This window comes from Engraulis encrasicolus, chromosome 18, assembly GCF_034702125.1.
Source record: "Engraulis encrasicolus isolate BLACKSEA-1 chromosome 18, IST_EnEncr_1.0, whole genome shotgun sequence".
NCBI lineage: Eukaryota > Metazoa > Chordata > Actinopteri > Clupeiformes > Engraulidae > Engraulis > Engraulis encrasicolus.
Genome location: NC_085874.1, coordinates 29,593,196 through 29,610,695, shown reverse-complemented (window position 1 = coordinate 29,610,695; position 17,500 = coordinate 29,593,196). Strand labels below are relative to the sequence as shown.

Sequence of the window (17,500 nt, the reverse complement as noted above, 5' to 3'; positions counted from 1 at the left end):
CCTCTATTGAATCAGCAATTTTCCTTTTGCTTTTGTCCACTAGGGGTGGTATAAGCCAGGAATTACTATACCATGAAAATACATTATGGTAAGGTGGGTAAATGTAAGGTTTTACTATAGTTTTTTTCACGGTTCTACTACTATTGTACCTGCTAAATGACAGACTGAAAATCTAGTAAAATGTGACTTTGGGAAATTGGTTATTTTTAACATGGCTGCCAGAGGCTTGAAATAAGGGTCAGGTGAAAAGGATAACATTTTAAAATTGTTGACATCACCATGATACTTGATCCGGTGATTACTCACATTTATGAGAAAAAAAATACGTTACAAGTTTTTTTAAAAATATTTCGTGTAAATATAGTAATTACACTACATCTAAATAATATGTACTAAATTTCAAAATGCAAAAACTGAAAACCTGAAAAGGCCATTGGCCAACTCAAAATTATTATTATTTTTAATCTTGTTTATACAGTGAGCCAAAAGATATCTCTAGAGGAGATTATGGAAATCTCTTTTTGTTTCTTAGTAAACCTAAAAATACTACCATCACCCATAGCCTTTTTGTGCAGCAATGCCGGCTGGTAGCCTACATTTTCCGAAAACATGCTTATTTTACATTTCTAACATGCTACATGCTTATGTTACACCTCTCTTTGATTTAAATAATTGAGTTTAATGCTTCTCAAATTCTTCCAGAGACTCTTTCAGTCTGGTAATATCACTTCTTAGCACGTATGTCAGCACTTAGCAGTGCCTTATGTTCGACAACTTTCTACAGGCGGTAAATCAGCTCCCAGCAGCAGTGGCGCTTAGGACTGGGTACCGAAATTCGGTTCTTTGATGAAACCGAAAGAAAGGCTAAGGTTCTACTTCGCATCGAAACGTGCCTTGTCTTTCGGATCTACATATCGGTTCCCAGATGTTCATCACGTCAGTTATCATGACGCATGTTATACAACGGAACGCAGTCAGAAGCAGTCGCTTATTTACTGTTAAAAATCTGGTAAGATTAATTGTGATCGCATTCGGGCTTGGAGAGACTGCTGGCAGGCTACAACCCCTTTTTATACAGGTGGTTAAATCATCTGTGGATACCACCAACGCTGCTGTTACGAGAGAAACTACCATCAGCCCATCTTTAATTTGTGTAGACCAGGGGTGCTCAATAGGTTGATCGCGATCGACCAGTCGATCGCGGAGGCAGTATTGGTAGATCGTAGGAGGAAACTTAAAAAAAAGAAAAAAAAAAAAAAGTTCCCTATGGATACCCAGGATCTGACAGGCTAACTCCAGGCGTCTACACTGCCCTACACTGTATGGTATAGCCTACCATAAACACAACGACGTCTTCAGATAAGGAGGATAACTGTCAAGCGCCACACTCAAACTCTTCATAAGTCATAACATCGGAGCACAAAAAAATAGGACGGCACGAGACGTTTGCCGATACCGTGCGCTATATGTTCAGTTAGTAGCCTACAGGCAGCGTCACCGCTCAAAAGAAACAGCCAGAGAAGAAAACAACCGCCCGAACACCGGCAATCCCCTGATTTCCCCCCCTTTTAAACAATGCTCTGAGAAGTGCAGGCAAGATGCAACTCCCGCATTGAGTGTGGAGTTGGCTACTTCGATTAGATTTCATAGGCACGCGTGCGAGGGGAGAGTGAATGATGTGTGCCTGTTTAACCTGAGTGCAGGCGCGTCTTTTCAAATGGTCTGTTCAGCGCGGCCGCTAGACAGAGAGCGCGATTTTCGGTCCATTCAGTAGATGTCTCCTTGTTTATTTTTTGGAACTAGGGATGTCTGTAACGTCCACGAAGACAATATCATCCACGTGAAAACGCCAAACGCCCGCAAACCGCTGTTCTGTCTACTTCTCACAGCGGCATTAAAAAAGTCCTCCACGAAATCCCAAACCAACAACCCTTCAAATAGGTGACAGCAAGCATGCACACATGAAATAACACTTCAGGGAGGGAGAAAATAGCTCTGCACTCATATTAAAGTGAAAAGGGGATTACATAAAATCTGTCCAAAAACCAAGAGGGCACATCAATAACTTCATTAATATATAATTACATTTATCATAAACTTGATAGCCTACTATGATCTCCCTTTGTGATCAAAAACAGGCGTAATTTACAGTAGGCCTAAATAAGGTCTGTATGAGGTTGTTATTCACCGCTGATTCACCTTTCATTATTATTGATGTGAAGGCCTATATAGGCCTACAAATACATTTTCATATTGTGTTAAAATTGCATTTCTAACAGCTGTATTTTCAAATGTTCTCCCCCGAACCCCCAGTAGATCACTTCCACACACCCATCTCAATAAGTAGCTCACATGTTGAAAAAGTCTGAGCACCCCTGGTGTAGACTTACCGAGAAGAGCAGAGTAGCCTATATTTCTAGCGTTTGTAGACGGCAAAGACTTAAAACTTTCTTCGACACAGCCACTGCGAGCCAAGTAACAGCAAGACAAGGTGTGCAAACGAAGCATTGCATGGTTTTCACGCAGATGGTTACATCGGCGTGTGAGGAAAACTAAAGGTCCACAACACTATTTGATGCTCCCAAAAATGTAATGTCACGTTTCAGACCCATGTTTCGTCCAGCATCTGTGCTACTGATGTGCGTGCATTCTCTGACTTTTTGGATTAGGCCTACACCGTGAATCATAACAAAGTTTCAACTTCATCTCAATAAAAAAGGAACTCACACCAGCAGCACCAGGTGAGCTCAGTCACTTTTGGCCGTGAGATACTTTGTTTGGAGCTGTTTTGGAAGGATATATTTCGCCATGGCTCTGTAACGTGGATTATCGAAACTGAAGACACTCTATGAGGATACTTTCGCTTGATATAATTATGGACAGTGCAAAGAACTGATTTTGTAACATTCTGACATTTTTTGGAAGGAATATATAATCGTAATAGTGTGCGCCCAGTGCTTTACTGTGTGCGTAACAAGCTTTCATCGTTTAATAAAACCTTTTGCATTCATCATAGGACCTGTCAACTGTAAGCTACAAAAAACGGCAAAATCCCCTGATTTTAAGCCCAAAATCTGATTTTTTTCAACAGGCCAAATCCTGACAGTCACAGGAACAGCAGTGACAGGTCACCATGCTTTTCCATTTTAACACTGATCGTCCGAGCGCGAGGCCAAAATCCCCTCGCAGCGCATGTTTCAAAAGGAGCGTGTAGGCTTCAACGTAAAAAAAAGAAAGAAATATGAGTTCGTCCTTGTTGTTTTCTCGATTAAGTTGTCAGGGGCTGATGCAAACTTCATGCTGGTTCAGTTTGTGATGAGGTAAATTCGTATGATTCAATATTGTGTGTGCTTACTATAAGCATAATTTGTATGAACTTACGCTGCGATGCAAGGCAGACCCACGCCTAGGTCCGAAGCTTGAGAATGAGAGCTTTGATTTTTAAGGAACTTGTATTGTTGGTGGTTTCTGGCATAAATTGTACTGGCAGGTAGTTTGATAAGCAAGACCCTCTAGCCGTTGCAGAGCCCTTTAGGCTACGGCTCTGAGCTTGTGGGATAACTAGGATGTGGCAGGCTAGTGGGGGTCCCTAAATTAAGCGAGCGCAGGTCTCTCTTTGGATTAGGGTTAGGGTTGGGGTTAACCCAGCACAAGTAACATCTTAGTATTGTAGTATCTTATCGCCTGCAAGGTGTACACTTATCTAACACAAGGCACTACTGGGATTCGAACCCAGGGTCTCCTGTTTACAAGGCAGGCGCTTTAACCAACTAAGCCACAGCGCCTGGTGCTGATATCTCTCAGCAGGCATCCAAGCATGCATTCATCGCCGCAGTCTTGCAATTTAGGCACTTGTGTCACTGACACCAGCAACACTAACCGTATCCCTCGTTATAGCTTTGAGCCTTTTTAAGACCCGATACTTCAGTTTGTGATACAAGCGCCAAAATCGGTACAGGTACTCCTTAGACATTACTATTTTCAAAAAGTATGCGGGCCACTTCAAATTCAAGATGGCTGCCCATTTTCCAAGATGGCCGCCATACAGATATGAATTAGCAACTGAAACAACTGTTCAAATGGTCATACAAGCACCTAAATCGTCATAGATACTCCTTAGACACACATCTGTTGAAAAGGCATGCAGGCCACTTGAAATCCAAGATGGCCGCCCATTTTCCTAGGTGGTCACCATACATATGTGTAAGGTGACTGAAACATTTGATAAAATAGTGACAAAAGCATCAAACTTGGTACAAATACTCCATGACATGACAAAAAGATGTTGGTCAATTGAAATACAAGATGGCTGCTCATTTTCCAACATGGCCGCCACAATTTTCTGGACAGCCCTTCCACCCATTGCACATTTCCCAACAGCTAACAAAATATGGATGGCATTCATAATACCATGAAAGATATGATCTGATCTTCTGACCTGCAGATGGCTATAGCTGCCAGTGTGAATACAACAAGATAATCTAAATTCATCAAAGGGATTATGGTAATCTCTCAAATGTCCTCAAATCAGATATTAGCAATGATAGCCATCTTGGATTATAGGCCCTACATGGCCTTGTCATGTTTAAAGTAGGCTATTTTTTTCAAAAAGGATAATGTCTAAGGAGTATTTGTGCAGAGTTTCGTGCTTCTATCACAAATTTAAATGTTTTTCAGTTATGGAACTTCTGCAGTAGGTGAATGGGTGGCCATCTTGAATTTCAAATGGTGCATACACCTTAACAACAGAGTTGTGTCTGAAGAGTATTTGTAACACGTTTGGTGCACACATCACTATTTGAACAATTACTCTAGTATATCCTGCAGTGTTCCCACAGGACTTTCTGGCAGCCATCGTGGAAAATGGGCGACCATCTTGAATTTCAAGTGACAGTCTAAGGAGTATTTGTACCAATTTTGGTACTTGTGTCATTATTTGAACAATTGTTTTATTTTCCTATGTCACATCTGAACGGTGACCATCTTGGAAAATGAATCATCTTCGAAAAGTCACCTGTATGCTTTATCAAAAGAGGTACATCTAAGGAGTATCCGTGCCAAGTTTGGTGTTTGTATCACAAATTGTTTCCATTGCCAATTTATATCTGTATGGCGGCCATATTGGAAAATGGGCAACCATCTTGAATTTGAAGTGCCCCGCGTACTTTTTGAAAATAGTAATGTCTAAGGAGTATCTGTACCGATTCTGGCGCTTGTATCACAAACTGAAGTATCGGATCACCTACGTGTATCTCCCTAGCTATTAGTATAGTGGACAGTTTCTCCGCCTGTCACGTGGAAGCCCCGATGCCCCAACGGGGAGGCTTTGAGGAAGCTTTTCACCTGTGTCAGAGTTGGCACAGTTGAAAGGCAAGCAACGAAACCATGCCCAGAGGCCTCATGTACAAAGAAGTGCGTGGATTTACTGCGGACGTGAAAATCTTGAAAGTTACTTATGGACAAAAAATCTGGATGTATCAATAAGTGCGTAACCAGGTTTTGCCGTGAAATCTTGCGCACATGCACGAGCACACGCGGGCCCAAGTCTCCGCCTTGCCTCCTCCCTTAAATATTCTATATGAATATTCTAATTAGTATGACAGACCCATTCGTGTGCATTCATTGGTTGAAAGAATTGGAAAGGGAACGCGGGAAGGGGAACGCGGGAAATACATTTCATGATGCGAGGTGAAGGCGCTGTTTCGGAGGTAGCCAATTTAAAAGGAAAAAGGCTGCGCGCAATAGCCTAACAAAATTACTTTGGTGTGTATAAAATCAGGCATTGGTAATACTTAATGTGAGGACTGAAGAAAAAACGGTCATGTTATACTGCAGTACAAAGCAGGTTTCCCAGCAATTATTTACAAGGCATTACATCAAAACACATTGCGATGAGGCAGTCGCCAAGGCTTCCGAGAAATAAAAATGTATGTCGGGTATAAATAGGCTATGAAAGATGACGCATGTAGTCTACACATAGGTTACACCACATGTTATGTATGAATAACTTGCAGCCAATAGGCCTACTCAATTAGCCTATAAAATCACCTGTTAATTGATGGACTAATTTTATAGTAGCCTTATTAAAAGAGAAAGACATGCACTGCGGTGAGGACGTTCCCAACAAAGGCGAGAAGACACATTGCAGATCCAGAAAAATATTCAATGTTTAATAGCTGCCAATTAGCCTACTTGAAATAATACTGCTGATGGGCATCCAATATCTTTGTAATTCCAGGATAGTTTCATGAGTCCACTTCATTTTAACCAGCTGCCTCAACAGTAATATGGTTGAGGTGGTTTTCTTCTTCTTCTTTTTTAAATCACGCGCCTCAACATTAAAATCCACGTTTAACTGGCAGCATCTCTGCAATATTTCTGACTGCGTACAACACATGTAGTTGCGCTGCATGCCTCTGTGTGCCGCCAAAAAGACGCAATGCAACACTTATGGCAACTTCCACGCTTACGGAAACTTCCACAGCAGCCCTGAAATTCGCGTGGATATCCGCAGTTTTCCACGTCTAGTCTGTTTTAGTACATCTGACTGTGGTCGTGGAAAACAACTTAAGTAGCTTTTTTGTCCGTAAGTGAGCTTCATACACGAGGCCCCAGATGTCCAGTTGACTGAGCCCACTGTTCCAGAGAGTGGCTCGAGTGGCTCGAGCGGCTCGCTCCCTGGGTTCAAATCCCTCTGTTCGAAGCTCTCTGGATTAGTGTTGGGGTTAACCCAGCGAGCTGGAGTCGCTCTCTGGATTAGGGTTCACCCAGCGAGCGTGAGTCACTCTCTGGATTAGGGTTGGGAATTCCCCGGCGGAATGTCGCTCTCTGGCACAGTGGGCTCAGTCAACTTTTCATTTGACATCTGGGCATTTTTGTCGTTGCCTATCTTTCAACTGTGCCACAACTCTGACACAGGTGAAAAGCGTCCTCAAAGCCTCCCCGTCGGGGAATCGAACCCCGGTCTTCCGCGTGACAGGCGGAGATACTGTCCACTATACTAACGAGGAATGCGGTTAGTGTCGCTGGTGTCAGTGATACAGGTTTGGGAAACAGGAAAACAGCCTCGATAGCACGCGTTTGCCACCTGATTTAGCGCAACGAGCACGCGTTGGGCAGGCTCTGTCTTCCGCGGCAGTGCGAAGTGGTTCCATGGTGTAATGGTTAGCACTCTGGACTCTGAATCCAGCGATCCGAGTTCAAATCTCGGTGGAACCTTTCCTGTTGTCCTTCGGTCACACAACGAAGCGAGGAGTGGATAAATTGCCAAGATCTGTGCATCAGTGTTACAAGCCAAAAGGCCTCTCAATTCCTCCCCGTCGGGAATCGAACCCCGGTCTTCCGCGTGACAGGCGGAGATACTGTCCACTATACTAACGAGGATGCCACGGTGTCCCCTGTGCTCAGTCAGGGCGTCTCGTGACAAAGCCTTATGGCGGACTTCCGCTAGCTCAAGCGCTAAGCCCTTGGATGCTGCGCGGCCCCGCAGCTCACATGCCCAGCGAGCAAGGTTCCATGGTGTAATGGTTAGCACTCTGGACTCTGAATCCAGCGATCCGAGTTCAAATCTCGGTGGAACCTTTCCTGTTGTCCTTCGGTCAAACAACGAGGCGGGAGTGGACAAATTCCCAAGATGTGCGCATCAGTGTTACAAGCCAAAAGGCCCCTCCTTGCCTCCCCGTCGGGGAATCGAACCCCGGTCTTCCGCGTGACAGGCGGAGATACTGTCCACTATACTAACGAGGATTTGGCACCCATTCTATCCTGTGTTAGTCGCCAGCACTTGGCGATGATGTGGCGTTGACAAAGCTGAGCGTGCTTTGGCGCTTCTTCCGCGTTTGGAAGCAAGCTCCCAGCAACTGTGGCGCTGTGGCTTAGTTGGTTAAAGCGCCTGTCTAGTAAACAGGAGATCCTGGGTCCGAATCCCAGCAGTGCCTTATTTGAGACGACTGTCCACAGGTGGTAAGAGGACAGTTTCGGGGGTCTTACTTGTGTAGTTGAATCTCTCGAGGCCACTAGCCTAAAGTGTGAATAGTTCCCCAAGAGTGGGGTAAGTCCCTCGTTTCGTCCAGTGTGCAAATAAGCTATGGGGTTTCCCAAGCTTCTAAGGGAAGCGAGTGAATAGAGGCGACTGTTTGTTATGAAAAACATGCTGTCAGGTTCGGTTCTCGGATGCAGCTCAGTTTGACAGAACAGGCTACCTGTCGAAATGAGCTACATGTCAAAATGAGCTACATGTCAAAATGTGCAATCTGCCCAACTGCACTGCCTGTACAGCTTAGCTGCCACACTGCTACAGCGCAGTCACGTTGCATACCCTAAAGATCACGCTTTGGATGTTGTAAAAACCTTGGATGCGGTGCCGTCCAAAAGATTGCACGTCCAGAGAGCAAGGTTCCATGGTGTAATGGTTAGCACTCTGGACTCTGAATCCAGCGATCCGAGTTCAAATCTCGGTGGAACCTTTCCTGTTGTTGTTGCCTTGTGGCGTGAGGCGCCACTTGCGCTAGCTTCAGCAACGCAGCACCGGTAGCCTAAAAGGACGCTTGCCAACTCCCCGTCGGGGAATCGAACCCCGGTCTTCCGCGTGACAGGCGGAGATACTGTCCACTATACTAACGAGGATTGGGCTGTGAAGTCCTCTGCCTTGCCGCGTGGCACCCGAGGATAATGTCGACATGACAAAGCTGAGCATGATTTGACGTTACCTCTGATGTCTTGAATTTTCCCTGCTGTAGTGGCGCTGTGGCTTAGTTGGTTAAAGCGCCTGTCTAGTAAACAGGAGATCCTGGGTTCGAATCCCAGCAGTGCCTTATGTTCCACAGCTGTCTACAGGCGGTAAGAAGTCAGCCTCGGGGTTCTTACGTGTGTAGTTGAAGCTGTCGATGTGACTAGCCTAAATTGCAAGACCGCTGCCATGAATGCATGCCTGCATGCCTGCTGAGAGATATCAGCACCGGGCGCTGTGGCTTAGTTGGTTAAAGCGCCTGTCTTGTAAACAGGAGACCCTGGGTTCGAATCCCAGCAGTGCCTTGTGTTAGATAAGTGTACACCTTGAAGGCGATAAGACCTCGCCTCGGGAGATGTTACTTGTGTAGCAGTCCCGACTCGCTTGAAACATCAGGCCTGTCAGCGAGAGGAACCAGCAGGACATCTGGGGGCGTCAAAGCGCCCGTCTTGTAAATTCAATGGTCCTGGGTTCAAATCCCTCTGTTCGAAGCTCTCTGGATTAGTGTTGGGGTTAACCCAGCGAGCTGGAGTCGCTCTCTGGATTAGGGTTCACCCAGCGAGCGTGAGTCACTCTCGGGATTAGGGTTGGGGAATTCCCCTGCGGAAAGTCGCTCTCTGGAACAGTGGGCTCAGTCAACTTTTCATTTGACATCTGGGCATTTTGTCGTTGCCTATCTTTCAACTGTGCCACAACTCTGACACAGGTGAAAAGCCTCCTCAAAGCCTCCCCGTCGGGGAATCGAACCCCGGTCTTCCGCGTGACAGGCGGAGATACTGTCCACTATACTAACGAGGAATGCGGTTAGTGTCGCTGGTGTCAGTGATACAGGTTTGGGAAACAGGAAAACAGCCTCGATAGCACGCGTTTGCCACCTGATTTAGCGCAACGAGCACGCGTTGGGCAGGCTCTGTCTTCCGCGACAGTGCGAAGTGGTTCCATGGTGTAATGGTTAGCACTCTGGACTCTGAATCCAGCGATCCGAGTTCAAATCTCGGTGGAACCTTTCCTGTTGTCCTTCGGTCACACAACGAAGCGAGGAGTGGATAAATTGCCAAGATCTGTGCATCAGCGTTACAAGCAAAAAGTCCTCTCAATTCCTCCCCGTCGGGGAATCGAACCCCGGTCTTCCGCGTGACAGGCGGAGATACTGTCCACTATACTAACGAGGATGCCACGGTGACCAGTGTGTCCAGTCAGGGCGTCTCGTGACAAAGCCTTATGGCGGACTTCCGCTAGCTCAAGCGCTAAGCCCTTGGATGCTGCGCGGCCCTGCAGCTCACATGCCCAGCGAGCAAGGTTCCATGGTGTAATGGTTAGCACTCTGGACTCTGAATCCAGCGATCCGAGTTCAAATCTCGGTGGAACCTTTCCTGTTGTCCTTCGGTCAAACAACGAGGCGGGAGTGGACAAACTCCCAAGATGTGCGCATCAGTGTTACAAGCCAAAAGGCCTCTCAATTCCTCCCCGTCGGGGAATCGAACCCCGGTCTTCCGCGTGACAGGCGGAGATACTGTCCACTATACTAACGAGGATTTGGCACCCATTCTATCCTGTGTTAGTCGCCAGCACTTGGCGATGATGTGGCGTTGACAAAGCTGAGCGTGCTTTGGCGCTTCTTCCGCGTTTGGAAGCAAGCTCCCAGCAACTGTGGCGCTGTGGCTTAGTTGGTTAAAGCGCCTGTCTAGTAAACAGGAGATCCTGGGTCCGAATCCCAGCAGTGCCTTATTTGAGACGACTGTCCACAGGTGGTAAGAGGACAGTTTCGGGGGTCTTACTTGTGTAGTTGAATCTCTCGAGGCCACTAGCCTAAAGTGTGAATAGTTCCCCAAGAGTGGGGTAAGGCCCGGAAACACCCGTAAATCCCTCGTTTCGTCCAGTGTGCAAATAAGCTATGGGGTTTCCCAAGCTTCTAAGGGAAGCGAGTGAATAGAGGCGACTGTTTGTTATGAAAAACATGCTGTCAGGTTCGGTTCTCGGATGCAGCTCAGTTTGACAGAACAGGCTACCTGTCGAAATGAGCTACATGTCAAAATGAGCTACATGTCAAAATGTGCAATCTGCCCAACTGCACTGCCTGTACAGCTTAGCTGCCACACTGCTACAGCGCAGTCACGTTGCATACCCTAAAGATCACGCTTTGGATGTTGTAAAAACCTTGGATGCGGTGCCGTCCAAAAGATTGCACGTCCAGAGAGCAAGGTTCCATGGTGTAATGGTTAGCACTCTGGACTCTGAATCCAGCGATCCGAGTTCAAATCTCGGTGGAACCTTTCCTGTTGTTGTTGCCTTGTGGCGTGAGGCGCCACTTGCGCTAGCTTCAGCAACGCAGCACCGGTAGCTTAAAAGGAAAGCTCGCCAACTCCCCGTCGGGGAATCGAACCCCGGTCTTCCGCGTGACAGGCGGAGATACTGTCCACTATACTAACGAGGATTGGGCTGTAAAGTCCTCCGCCTTGCCGCGTGGCACCCGAGGATAATGTCGACATGACAAAGCTGAGCATGATTTGACGTTACCTCTGATGTCTTGAATTTTCCCACTGTAGTGGCGCTGTGGCTTAGTTGGTTAAAGCGCCTGTCTAGTAAACAGGAGATCCTGGGTTCGAATCCCAGCAGTGCCTTATGTTCCACAGCTGTCTACAGGCGGTAAGAAGTCAACTTAGGCGTTCTTACATGTGTAGTTGAAGCTGTCGATGTGACTAATCTAAATTGCAAGACCGCTGCCATGAATGCATGCCTGCATGCCTGCTGAGAGATATCAGCACCGGGCGCTGTGGCTTAGTTGGTTAAAGCGCCTGTCTTGTAAACAGGAGACCCTGGGTTCGAATCCCAGCAGTGCCTTGTGTTAGATAAGCGTACACCTTGAAGGCGACAAGACCTCGCCTCGGGAGATGTTACTTGTGTAGCAGTCCCGACTCGCTTGAAACATCAGGCCTGTCAGCGAGAGGAACCAGCAGGACATCCGGGGGCCTCAAAGCGCCCGTCTTGTAAATTCAAGGGTCCTGGGTTCAAATCCCTCTGTTCGAAGCTCTCTGGATTAGTGTTGGGGTTAACCCAGCGAGCTGGAGTCGCTCTCTGGAGTCGCTCTCTGGAGTCGCTCTCTGGAGTCGCTCTCTGGATTAGGGTTCACCCAGCGAGCGTGAGTCACTCTCTGGATTAGGGTTGGGAATTCCCCGGCGGAATGTCGCTCTCTGGCACAGTGGGCTCAGTCAACTTTTCATTTGACATCTGGGCATTTTGTCGTTGCCTATCTTTCAACTGTGCCACAACTCTGACACAGGTGAAAAGCCTCCTCAAAGCCTCCCCGTCGGGGAATCGAACCCCGGTCTTCCGCGTGACAGGCGGAGATACTGTCCACTATACTAACGAGGAATGCGGTTAGTGTCGCTGGTGTCAGTGATACAGGTTTGGGAAACAGGAAAACAGCCTCGATAGCACGCGTTTGCCACCTGATTTAGCGCAACGAGCACGCGTTGGGCAGGCTCTGTCTTCCGCGACAGTGCGAAGTGGTTCCATGGTGTAATGGTTAGCACTCTGGACTCTGAATCCAGCGATCCGAGTTCAAATCTCGGTGGAACCTTTCCTGTTGTCCTTCGGTCACACAACGAAGCGAGGAGTGGATAAATTGCCAAGATCTGTGCATCAGCGTTACAAGCAAAAAGTCCTCTCAATTCCTCCCCGTCGGGGAATCGAACCCCGGTCTTCCGCGTGACAGGCGGAGATACTGTCCACTATACTAACGAGGATGCCACGGTGACCAGTGTGTCCAGTCAGGGCGTCTCGTGACAAAGCCTTATGGCGGACTTCCGCTAGCTCAAGCGCTAAGCCCTTGGATGCTGCGCGGCCCCGCAGCTCACATGCCCAGCGAGCAAGGTTCCATGGTGTAATGGTTAGCACTCTGGACTCTGAATCCAGCGATCCGAGTTCAAATCTCGGTGGAACCTTTCCTGTTGTCCTTCGGTCAAACAACGAGGCGGGAGTGGACAAACTCCCAAGATGTGCGCATCAGTGTTACAAGCCAAAAGGCCCCTCCTTGCCTCCCCGTCGGGGAATCGAACCCCGGTCTTCCGCGTGACAGGCGGAGATACTGTCCACTATACTAACGAGGATTTGGCACCCATTCTATCCTGTGTTAGTCGCCAGCACTTGGCGATGATGTGGCGTTGACAAAGCTGAGCGTGCTTTGGCGCTTCTTCCGCGTTTGGAAGCATGCTCCCAGCAACTGTGGCGCTGTGGCTTAGTTGGTTAAAGCGCCTGTCTAGTAAACAGGAGATCCTGGGTCCGAATCCCAGCAGTGCCTTATTTGAGACGACTGTCCACAGGTGGTAAGAGGACAGTTTCGGGGGTCTTACTTGTGTAGTTGAATCTCTCGAGGCCACTAGCCTAAAGTGTGAATAGTTCCCCAAGAGTGGGGTAAGGCCCGGAAACACCCGTAAATCCCTCGTTTCGTCCAGTGTGCAAATAAGCTATGGGGTTTCCCAAGCTTCTAAGGGAAGCGAGTGAATAGAGGCGACTGTTTGTTATGAAAAACATGCTGTCAGGTTCGGTTCTCGGATGCAGCTCAGTTTGACAGAACAGGCTACCTGTCGAAATGAGCTACATGTCAAAATGAGCTACATGTCAAAATGTGCAATCTGCCCAACTGCACTGCCTGTACAGCTTAGCTGCCACACTGCTACAGCGCAGTCACGTTGCATACCCTAAAGATCACGCTTTGGATGTTGTAAAAACCTTGGATGCGGTGCCGTCCAAAAGATTGCACGTCCAGAGAGCAAGGTTCCATGGTGTAATGGTTAGCACTCTGGACTCTGAATCCAGCGATCCGAGTTCAAATCTCGGTGGAACCTTTCCTGTTGTTGTTGCCTTGTGGCGTGAGGCGCCACTTGCGCTAGCTTCAGCAACGCAGCACCGGTAGCTTAAAAGGAAAGCTCGCCAACTCCCCGTCGGGGAATCGAACCCCGGTCTTCCGCGTGACAGGCGGAGATACTGTCCACTATACTAACGAGGATTGGGCTGTAAAGTCCTCCGCCTTGCCGCGTGGCACCCGAGGATAATGTCGACATGACAAAGCTGAGCATGATTTGACGTTACCTCTGATGTCTTGAATTTTCCCGCTGTAGTGGCGCTGTGGCTTAGTTGGTTAAAGCGCCTGTCTAGTAAACAGGAGATCCTGGGTTCGAATCCCAGCAGTGCCTTATGTTCCACAGCTGTCTACAGGCGGTAAGAAGTCAACTTAGGCGTTCTTACATGTGTAGTTGAAGCTGTCGATGTGACTAATCTAAATTGCAAGACCGCTGCCATGAATGCATGCCTGCATGCCTGCTGAGAGATATCAGCACCGGGCGCTGTGGCTTAGTTGGTTAAAGCGCCTGTCTTGTAAACAGGAGACCCTGGGTTCGAATCCCAGCAGTGCCTTGTGTTAGATAAGCGTACACCTTGAAGGCGACAAGACCTCGCCTCGGGAGATGTTACTTGTGTAGCAGTCCCGACTGAAACATCATACCTGTCAGCGAGAGGAACCAGCAGGAGATCTGGGGGCGTCAAAGCGCCCGTCTTGTAAATTCAAGGGTCCTGGGTTCAAATCCCTCTGTTCGAAGCTCTCTGGATTAGTGTTGGGGTTAACCCAGCGAGCTGGAGTCGCTCTCTGGATTAGGGTTCACCCAGCGAGCGTGAGTCACTCTCTGGATTAGGGTTGGGAATTCCCCGGCGGAATGTCGCTCTCTGGCACAGTGGGCTCAGTCAACTTTTCATTTGACATCTGGGCATTTTGTCGTTGCCTATCTTTCAACTGTGCCACAACTCTGACACAGGTGAAAAGCCTCCTCAAAGCCTCCCCGTCGGGGAATCGAACCCCGGTCTTCCGCGTGACAGGCGGAGATACTGTCCACTATACTAACGAGGAATGCGGTTAGTGTCGCTGGTGTCAGTGATACAGGTTTGGGAAACAGGAAAACAGCCTCGATAGCACGCGTTTGCCACCTGATTTAGCGCAACGAGCACGCGTTGGGCAGGCTCTGTCTTCCGCGACAGTGCGAAGTGGTTCCATGGTGTAATGGTTAGCACTCTGGACTCTGAATCCAGCGATCCGAGTTCAAATCTCGGTGGAACCTTTCCTGTTGTCCTTCGGTCACACAACGAAGCGAGGAGTGGATAAATTGCCAAGATCTGTGCATCAGCGTTACAAGCAAAAAGTCCTCTCAATTCCTCCCCGTCGGGGAATCGAACCCCGGTCTTCCGCGTGACAGGCGGAGATACTGTCCACTATACTAACGAGGATGCCACGGTGACCAGTGTGTCCAGTCAGGGCGTCTCGTGACAAAGCCTTATGGCGGACTTCCGCTAGCTCAAGCGCTAAGCCCTTGGATGCTGCGCGGCCCCGCAGCTCACATGCCCAGCGAGCACGGTTCCATGGTGTAATGGTTAGCACTCTGGACTCTGAATCCAGCGATCCGAGTTCAAATCTCGGTGGAACCTTTCCTGTTGTCCTTCGGTCACACAACGAAGCGAGGAGTGGATAAATTGCCAAGATCTGTGCATCAGTGTTACAAGCCAAAAGGCCCCTCCTTGCCTCCCCGTCGGGGAATCGAACCCCGGTCTTCCGCGTGACAGGCGGAGATACTGTCCACTATACTAACGAGGATTTGGCACCCGTTCTATCCTGTGTTAGTCGCCAGCCCTTGGCGATGATGTGGCGTTGACAAAGCTGAGCGTGCTTTGACGCTTCTTCCGCGTTTGGAAGCATGCTCCCAGCAACTGTGGCGCTGTGGCTTAGTTGGTTAAAGCGCCTGTCTAGTAAACAGGAGATCCTGGGTCCGAATCCCAGCAGTGCCTTATTTGAGACGACTGTCCACAGGTGGTAAGAGGACAGTTTCGGGGGTCTTACTTGTGTAATTGAATCTCTCGAGGCCACTAGCCTAAAGTGTGAATAGTTCCCCAAGAGTGGGGTAAGGCCCGGAAACACCCGTAAATCCCTCGTTTCGTCCAGTGTGCAAATAAGCTATGGGGTTTCCCAAGCTTCTAAGGGAAGCGAGTGAATAGAGGCGACTGTTTGTTATGAAAAACATGCTGTCAGGTTCGGTTCTCGGATGCAGCTCAGTTTGACAGAACCCCGAAGCTGACTTCTTACCGCCTGTAGACAGCTGTGGAACATAAGGCACTGCTGGGATTCGAACCCAGGATCTCCTGTTTACTAGACAGGCACTTTAACCAACTAAGCCACAGCGCCACTACAGCGGGAAAATTCAAGACATCAGAGGTAACGTCAAATCATGCTCAGCTTTGTCATGTCGACATTATCCTCGGGTGCCACGCGGCAAGGCGGAGGACTTCACAGCTGACCTGTTAGTATAGTGGACAGTGTCTCCGCCTGTCACGTGGAAGACCGGGGTTCGATTCCCCGACGGGTAGTTATGCGAGCATCCTTTTAGGCTACCTGTGCTGCGTTGCTGAAGCTAGCGCAAGTGGCGCCTCATGCCACAACAACAGGAAAGGTTCCACCGAGATTTGAACTCGGATCGCTGGATTCAGAGTCCAGAGTGCTAACCATTACACCATGGAACCTTGCTCCCTGGACGTGCAATCTTTTGGACCGCACCGCATCCAAGGTTTTTACAACATCCAAAGCGTGATCTTTAGGGTATGCAACGTGACTGCGCTGTAGCAGTGTGGCAGCTAAGCTGTACAGGCAGTGCAGTTGGGCAGATTGCACATTTTGACATGTAGCTCATTTTGACATGTAGCTCATTTCGACAGGTAGCGTGTTCTGTCAAACTGAGCTGCATCCGAGAACCGAACCTGACAGCATGTTTTTCATAACAAACAGTCGCCTCTATTCACTCGCTTCCCTTAGAAGCTTGGGAAACCCCATAGCTTATTTGCACACTGGACGAAACGAGGGATTTACGGGTGTTTCCGGGCCTTACCCCACTCTTGGGGAACTATTCACACTTTAGGCTAGTGGCCTCGAGAGATTCAACTACACAAGTAAGACCCCCGAAACTGTCCTCTTACCACCTGTGGACAGTCGTCTCAAATAAGGCACTGCTGGGATTCGGACCCAGGATCTCCTGTTTACTAGACAGGCGCTTTAACCAACTAAGCCACAGCGCCACAGTTGCTGGGAGCATGCTTCCAAACGCGGAAGAAGCGCCAAAGCACGCTCAGCTTTGTCAACGCCACATCATCGCCAAGTGCTGGCGACTAACACAGGATAGAATGGGTGCCAAATCCTCGTTAGTATAGTGGACAGTATCTCCGCCTGTCACGCGGAAGACCGGGGTTCGATTCCCCGACGGGGAGGCAAGGAGGGGCCTTTTGGCTTGTAACACTGATGCGCACATCTTGGGAATTTGTCCACTCCCGCCTCGTTGTTTGACCGAAGGACAACAGGAAAGGTTCCACCGAGATTTGAAGAGTGCTAACCATTACACCATGGAACCTTGCTCGCTGGGCATGTGAGCTGCGGGGCCGCGCAGCATCCAAGGGCTTAGCGCTTGAGCTAGCGGAAGTCCGCCATAAGGCTTTGTCACGAGACGCCCTGACTGGACACAGTGGACACCGTGGCATCCTCGTTAGTATAGTGGACAGTATCTCCGCCTGTCACGCGGAAAGTGACCAAAAAAAAAGTTGTCGGCTTCAATTCCCCACTAATAATTTAAGAAGGAGTTTGGCTTGTAACATGGAATGGGACAGATTTTGGCATTTCCTTTCCCCGTTTTTTTTGCCGGGACAAAAAAACCCCGGGGGTTTGAATCGGGCGGGACGGGGAGGGAA

The 17,500-nt window shown here is 48.6% G+C and overlaps 40 non-coding genes across 40 annotated transcripts; 22 read left to right on the top strand and 18 right to left on the bottom strand.

The window, feature by feature from the left end:
- Nucleotides 1-3,711: 3,711 nt before the first annotated feature.
- trnat-ugu (transfer RNA threonine (anticodon UGU)) lies at nt 3,712-3,785 on the bottom strand. The gene has a single exon. It is a non-coding gene; the product is annotated as a tRNA-Thr (tRNA).
- A 3,153-nt stretch (nt 3,786-6,938) lies between these two features.
- Nucleotides 6,939-7,010, bottom strand: trnad-guc (transfer RNA aspartic acid (anticodon GUC)). Its single transcript has one exon. It is a non-coding gene; the product is annotated as a tRNA-Asp (tRNA).
- Nucleotides 7,011-7,146: 136 nt separating this feature from the next.
- Nucleotides 7,147-7,218, top strand: trnaq-cug (transfer RNA glutamine (anticodon CUG)). The gene has a single exon. It is a non-coding gene; the product is annotated as a tRNA-Gln (tRNA).
- Nucleotides 7,219-7,509: 291 nt separating this feature from the next.
- trnaq-cug (transfer RNA glutamine (anticodon CUG)) lies at nt 7,510-7,581 on the top strand. Its single transcript has one exon. It is a non-coding gene; the product is annotated as a tRNA-Gln (tRNA).
- A 93-nt stretch (nt 7,582-7,674) lies between these two features.
- Nucleotides 7,675-7,746, bottom strand: trnad-guc (transfer RNA aspartic acid (anticodon GUC)). Its single transcript has one exon. It is a non-coding gene; the product is annotated as a tRNA-Asp (tRNA).
- Nucleotides 7,747-7,863: 117 nt separating this feature from the next.
- Nucleotides 7,864-7,937, top strand: trnat-agu (transfer RNA threonine (anticodon AGU)). Its single transcript has one exon. It is a non-coding gene; the product is annotated as a tRNA-Thr (tRNA).
- A 456-nt stretch (nt 7,938-8,393) lies between these two features.
- Nucleotides 8,394-8,465, top strand: trnaq-cug (transfer RNA glutamine (anticodon CUG)). The gene has a single exon. It is a non-coding gene; the product is annotated as a tRNA-Gln (tRNA).
- Nucleotides 8,466-8,553: 88 nt separating this feature from the next.
- On the bottom strand, nt 8,554-8,625 carry trnad-guc (transfer RNA aspartic acid (anticodon GUC)). The gene has a single exon. It is a non-coding gene; the product is annotated as a tRNA-Asp (tRNA).
- A 114-nt stretch (nt 8,626-8,739) lies between these two features.
- trnat-agu (transfer RNA threonine (anticodon AGU)) lies at nt 8,740-8,813 on the top strand. The gene has a single exon. It is a non-coding gene; the product is annotated as a tRNA-Thr (tRNA).
- A 146-nt stretch (nt 8,814-8,959) lies between these two features.
- trnat-ugu (transfer RNA threonine (anticodon UGU)) lies at nt 8,960-9,033 on the top strand. Its single transcript has one exon. It is a non-coding gene; the product is annotated as a tRNA-Thr (tRNA).
- Nucleotides 9,034-9,454: 421 nt separating this feature from the next.
- Nucleotides 9,455-9,526, bottom strand: trnad-guc (transfer RNA aspartic acid (anticodon GUC)). The gene has a single exon. It is a non-coding gene; the product is annotated as a tRNA-Asp (tRNA).
- A 136-nt stretch (nt 9,527-9,662) lies between these two features.
- trnaq-cug (transfer RNA glutamine (anticodon CUG)) lies at nt 9,663-9,734 on the top strand. Its single transcript has one exon. It is a non-coding gene; the product is annotated as a tRNA-Gln (tRNA).
- A 94-nt stretch (nt 9,735-9,828) lies between these two features.
- On the bottom strand, nt 9,829-9,900 carry trnad-guc (transfer RNA aspartic acid (anticodon GUC)). Its single transcript has one exon. It is a non-coding gene; the product is annotated as a tRNA-Asp (tRNA).
- A 126-nt stretch (nt 9,901-10,026) lies between these two features.
- On the top strand, nt 10,027-10,098 carry trnaq-cug (transfer RNA glutamine (anticodon CUG)). The gene has a single exon. It is a non-coding gene; the product is annotated as a tRNA-Gln (tRNA).
- Nucleotides 10,099-10,191: 93 nt separating this feature from the next.
- On the bottom strand, nt 10,192-10,263 carry trnad-guc (transfer RNA aspartic acid (anticodon GUC)). The gene has a single exon. It is a non-coding gene; the product is annotated as a tRNA-Asp (tRNA).
- A 117-nt stretch (nt 10,264-10,380) lies between these two features.
- trnat-agu (transfer RNA threonine (anticodon AGU)) lies at nt 10,381-10,454 on the top strand. Its single transcript has one exon. It is a non-coding gene; the product is annotated as a tRNA-Thr (tRNA).
- A 475-nt stretch (nt 10,455-10,929) lies between these two features.
- On the top strand, nt 10,930-11,001 carry trnaq-cug (transfer RNA glutamine (anticodon CUG)). Its single transcript has one exon. It is a non-coding gene; the product is annotated as a tRNA-Gln (tRNA).
- An 89-nt stretch (nt 11,002-11,090) lies between these two features.
- On the bottom strand, nt 11,091-11,162 carry trnad-guc (transfer RNA aspartic acid (anticodon GUC)). The gene has a single exon. It is a non-coding gene; the product is annotated as a tRNA-Asp (tRNA).
- Nucleotides 11,163-11,275: 113 nt separating this feature from the next.
- Nucleotides 11,276-11,349, top strand: trnat-agu (transfer RNA threonine (anticodon AGU)). The gene has a single exon. It is a non-coding gene; the product is annotated as a tRNA-Thr (tRNA).
- A 146-nt stretch (nt 11,350-11,495) lies between these two features.
- trnat-ugu (transfer RNA threonine (anticodon UGU)) lies at nt 11,496-11,569 on the top strand. Its single transcript has one exon. It is a non-coding gene; the product is annotated as a tRNA-Thr (tRNA).
- A 459-nt stretch (nt 11,570-12,028) lies between these two features.
- Nucleotides 12,029-12,100, bottom strand: trnad-guc (transfer RNA aspartic acid (anticodon GUC)). Its single transcript has one exon. It is a non-coding gene; the product is annotated as a tRNA-Asp (tRNA).
- A 136-nt stretch (nt 12,101-12,236) lies between these two features.
- Nucleotides 12,237-12,308, top strand: trnaq-cug (transfer RNA glutamine (anticodon CUG)). The gene has a single exon. It is a non-coding gene; the product is annotated as a tRNA-Gln (tRNA).
- Nucleotides 12,309-12,402: 94 nt separating this feature from the next.
- trnad-guc (transfer RNA aspartic acid (anticodon GUC)) lies at nt 12,403-12,474 on the bottom strand. Its single transcript has one exon. It is a non-coding gene; the product is annotated as a tRNA-Asp (tRNA).
- A 126-nt stretch (nt 12,475-12,600) lies between these two features.
- Nucleotides 12,601-12,672, top strand: trnaq-cug (transfer RNA glutamine (anticodon CUG)). The gene has a single exon. It is a non-coding gene; the product is annotated as a tRNA-Gln (tRNA).
- A 93-nt stretch (nt 12,673-12,765) lies between these two features.
- Nucleotides 12,766-12,837, bottom strand: trnad-guc (transfer RNA aspartic acid (anticodon GUC)). Its single transcript has one exon. It is a non-coding gene; the product is annotated as a tRNA-Asp (tRNA).
- Nucleotides 12,838-12,954: 117 nt separating this feature from the next.
- On the top strand, nt 12,955-13,028 carry trnat-agu (transfer RNA threonine (anticodon AGU)). The gene has a single exon. It is a non-coding gene; the product is annotated as a tRNA-Thr (tRNA).
- A 475-nt stretch (nt 13,029-13,503) lies between these two features.
- On the top strand, nt 13,504-13,575 carry trnaq-cug (transfer RNA glutamine (anticodon CUG)). Its single transcript has one exon. It is a non-coding gene; the product is annotated as a tRNA-Gln (tRNA).
- An 89-nt stretch (nt 13,576-13,664) lies between these two features.
- Nucleotides 13,665-13,736, bottom strand: trnad-guc (transfer RNA aspartic acid (anticodon GUC)). Its single transcript has one exon. It is a non-coding gene; the product is annotated as a tRNA-Asp (tRNA).
- Nucleotides 13,737-13,849: 113 nt separating this feature from the next.
- Nucleotides 13,850-13,923, top strand: trnat-agu (transfer RNA threonine (anticodon AGU)). Its single transcript has one exon. It is a non-coding gene; the product is annotated as a tRNA-Thr (tRNA).
- Nucleotides 13,924-14,069: 146 nt separating this feature from the next.
- On the top strand, nt 14,070-14,143 carry trnat-ugu (transfer RNA threonine (anticodon UGU)). Its single transcript has one exon. It is a non-coding gene; the product is annotated as a tRNA-Thr (tRNA).
- Nucleotides 14,144-14,558: 415 nt separating this feature from the next.
- Nucleotides 14,559-14,630, bottom strand: trnad-guc (transfer RNA aspartic acid (anticodon GUC)). The gene has a single exon. It is a non-coding gene; the product is annotated as a tRNA-Asp (tRNA).
- A 136-nt stretch (nt 14,631-14,766) lies between these two features.
- On the top strand, nt 14,767-14,838 carry trnaq-cug (transfer RNA glutamine (anticodon CUG)). Its single transcript has one exon. It is a non-coding gene; the product is annotated as a tRNA-Gln (tRNA).
- Nucleotides 14,839-14,932: 94 nt separating this feature from the next.
- On the bottom strand, nt 14,933-15,004 carry trnad-guc (transfer RNA aspartic acid (anticodon GUC)). The gene has a single exon. It is a non-coding gene; the product is annotated as a tRNA-Asp (tRNA).
- Nucleotides 15,005-15,130: 126 nt separating this feature from the next.
- Nucleotides 15,131-15,202, top strand: trnaq-cug (transfer RNA glutamine (anticodon CUG)). Its single transcript has one exon. It is a non-coding gene; the product is annotated as a tRNA-Gln (tRNA).
- A 94-nt stretch (nt 15,203-15,296) lies between these two features.
- trnad-guc (transfer RNA aspartic acid (anticodon GUC)) lies at nt 15,297-15,368 on the bottom strand. Its single transcript has one exon. It is a non-coding gene; the product is annotated as a tRNA-Asp (tRNA).
- Nucleotides 15,369-15,485: 117 nt separating this feature from the next.
- Nucleotides 15,486-15,559, top strand: trnat-agu (transfer RNA threonine (anticodon AGU)). Its single transcript has one exon. It is a non-coding gene; the product is annotated as a tRNA-Thr (tRNA).
- Nucleotides 15,560-15,879: 320 nt separating this feature from the next.
- trnat-agu (transfer RNA threonine (anticodon AGU)) lies at nt 15,880-15,953 on the bottom strand. Its single transcript has one exon. It is a non-coding gene; the product is annotated as a tRNA-Thr (tRNA).
- Nucleotides 15,954-16,216: 263 nt separating this feature from the next.
- trnaq-cug (transfer RNA glutamine (anticodon CUG)) lies at nt 16,217-16,288 on the bottom strand. Its single transcript has one exon. It is a non-coding gene; the product is annotated as a tRNA-Gln (tRNA).
- Nucleotides 16,289-16,763: 475 nt separating this feature from the next.
- Nucleotides 16,764-16,837, bottom strand: trnat-agu (transfer RNA threonine (anticodon AGU)). Its single transcript has one exon. It is a non-coding gene; the product is annotated as a tRNA-Thr (tRNA).
- Nucleotides 16,838-16,954: 117 nt separating this feature from the next.
- trnad-guc (transfer RNA aspartic acid (anticodon GUC)) lies at nt 16,955-17,026 on the top strand. Its single transcript has one exon. It is a non-coding gene; the product is annotated as a tRNA-Asp (tRNA).
- Nucleotides 17,027-17,500: the final 474 nt, after the last annotated feature.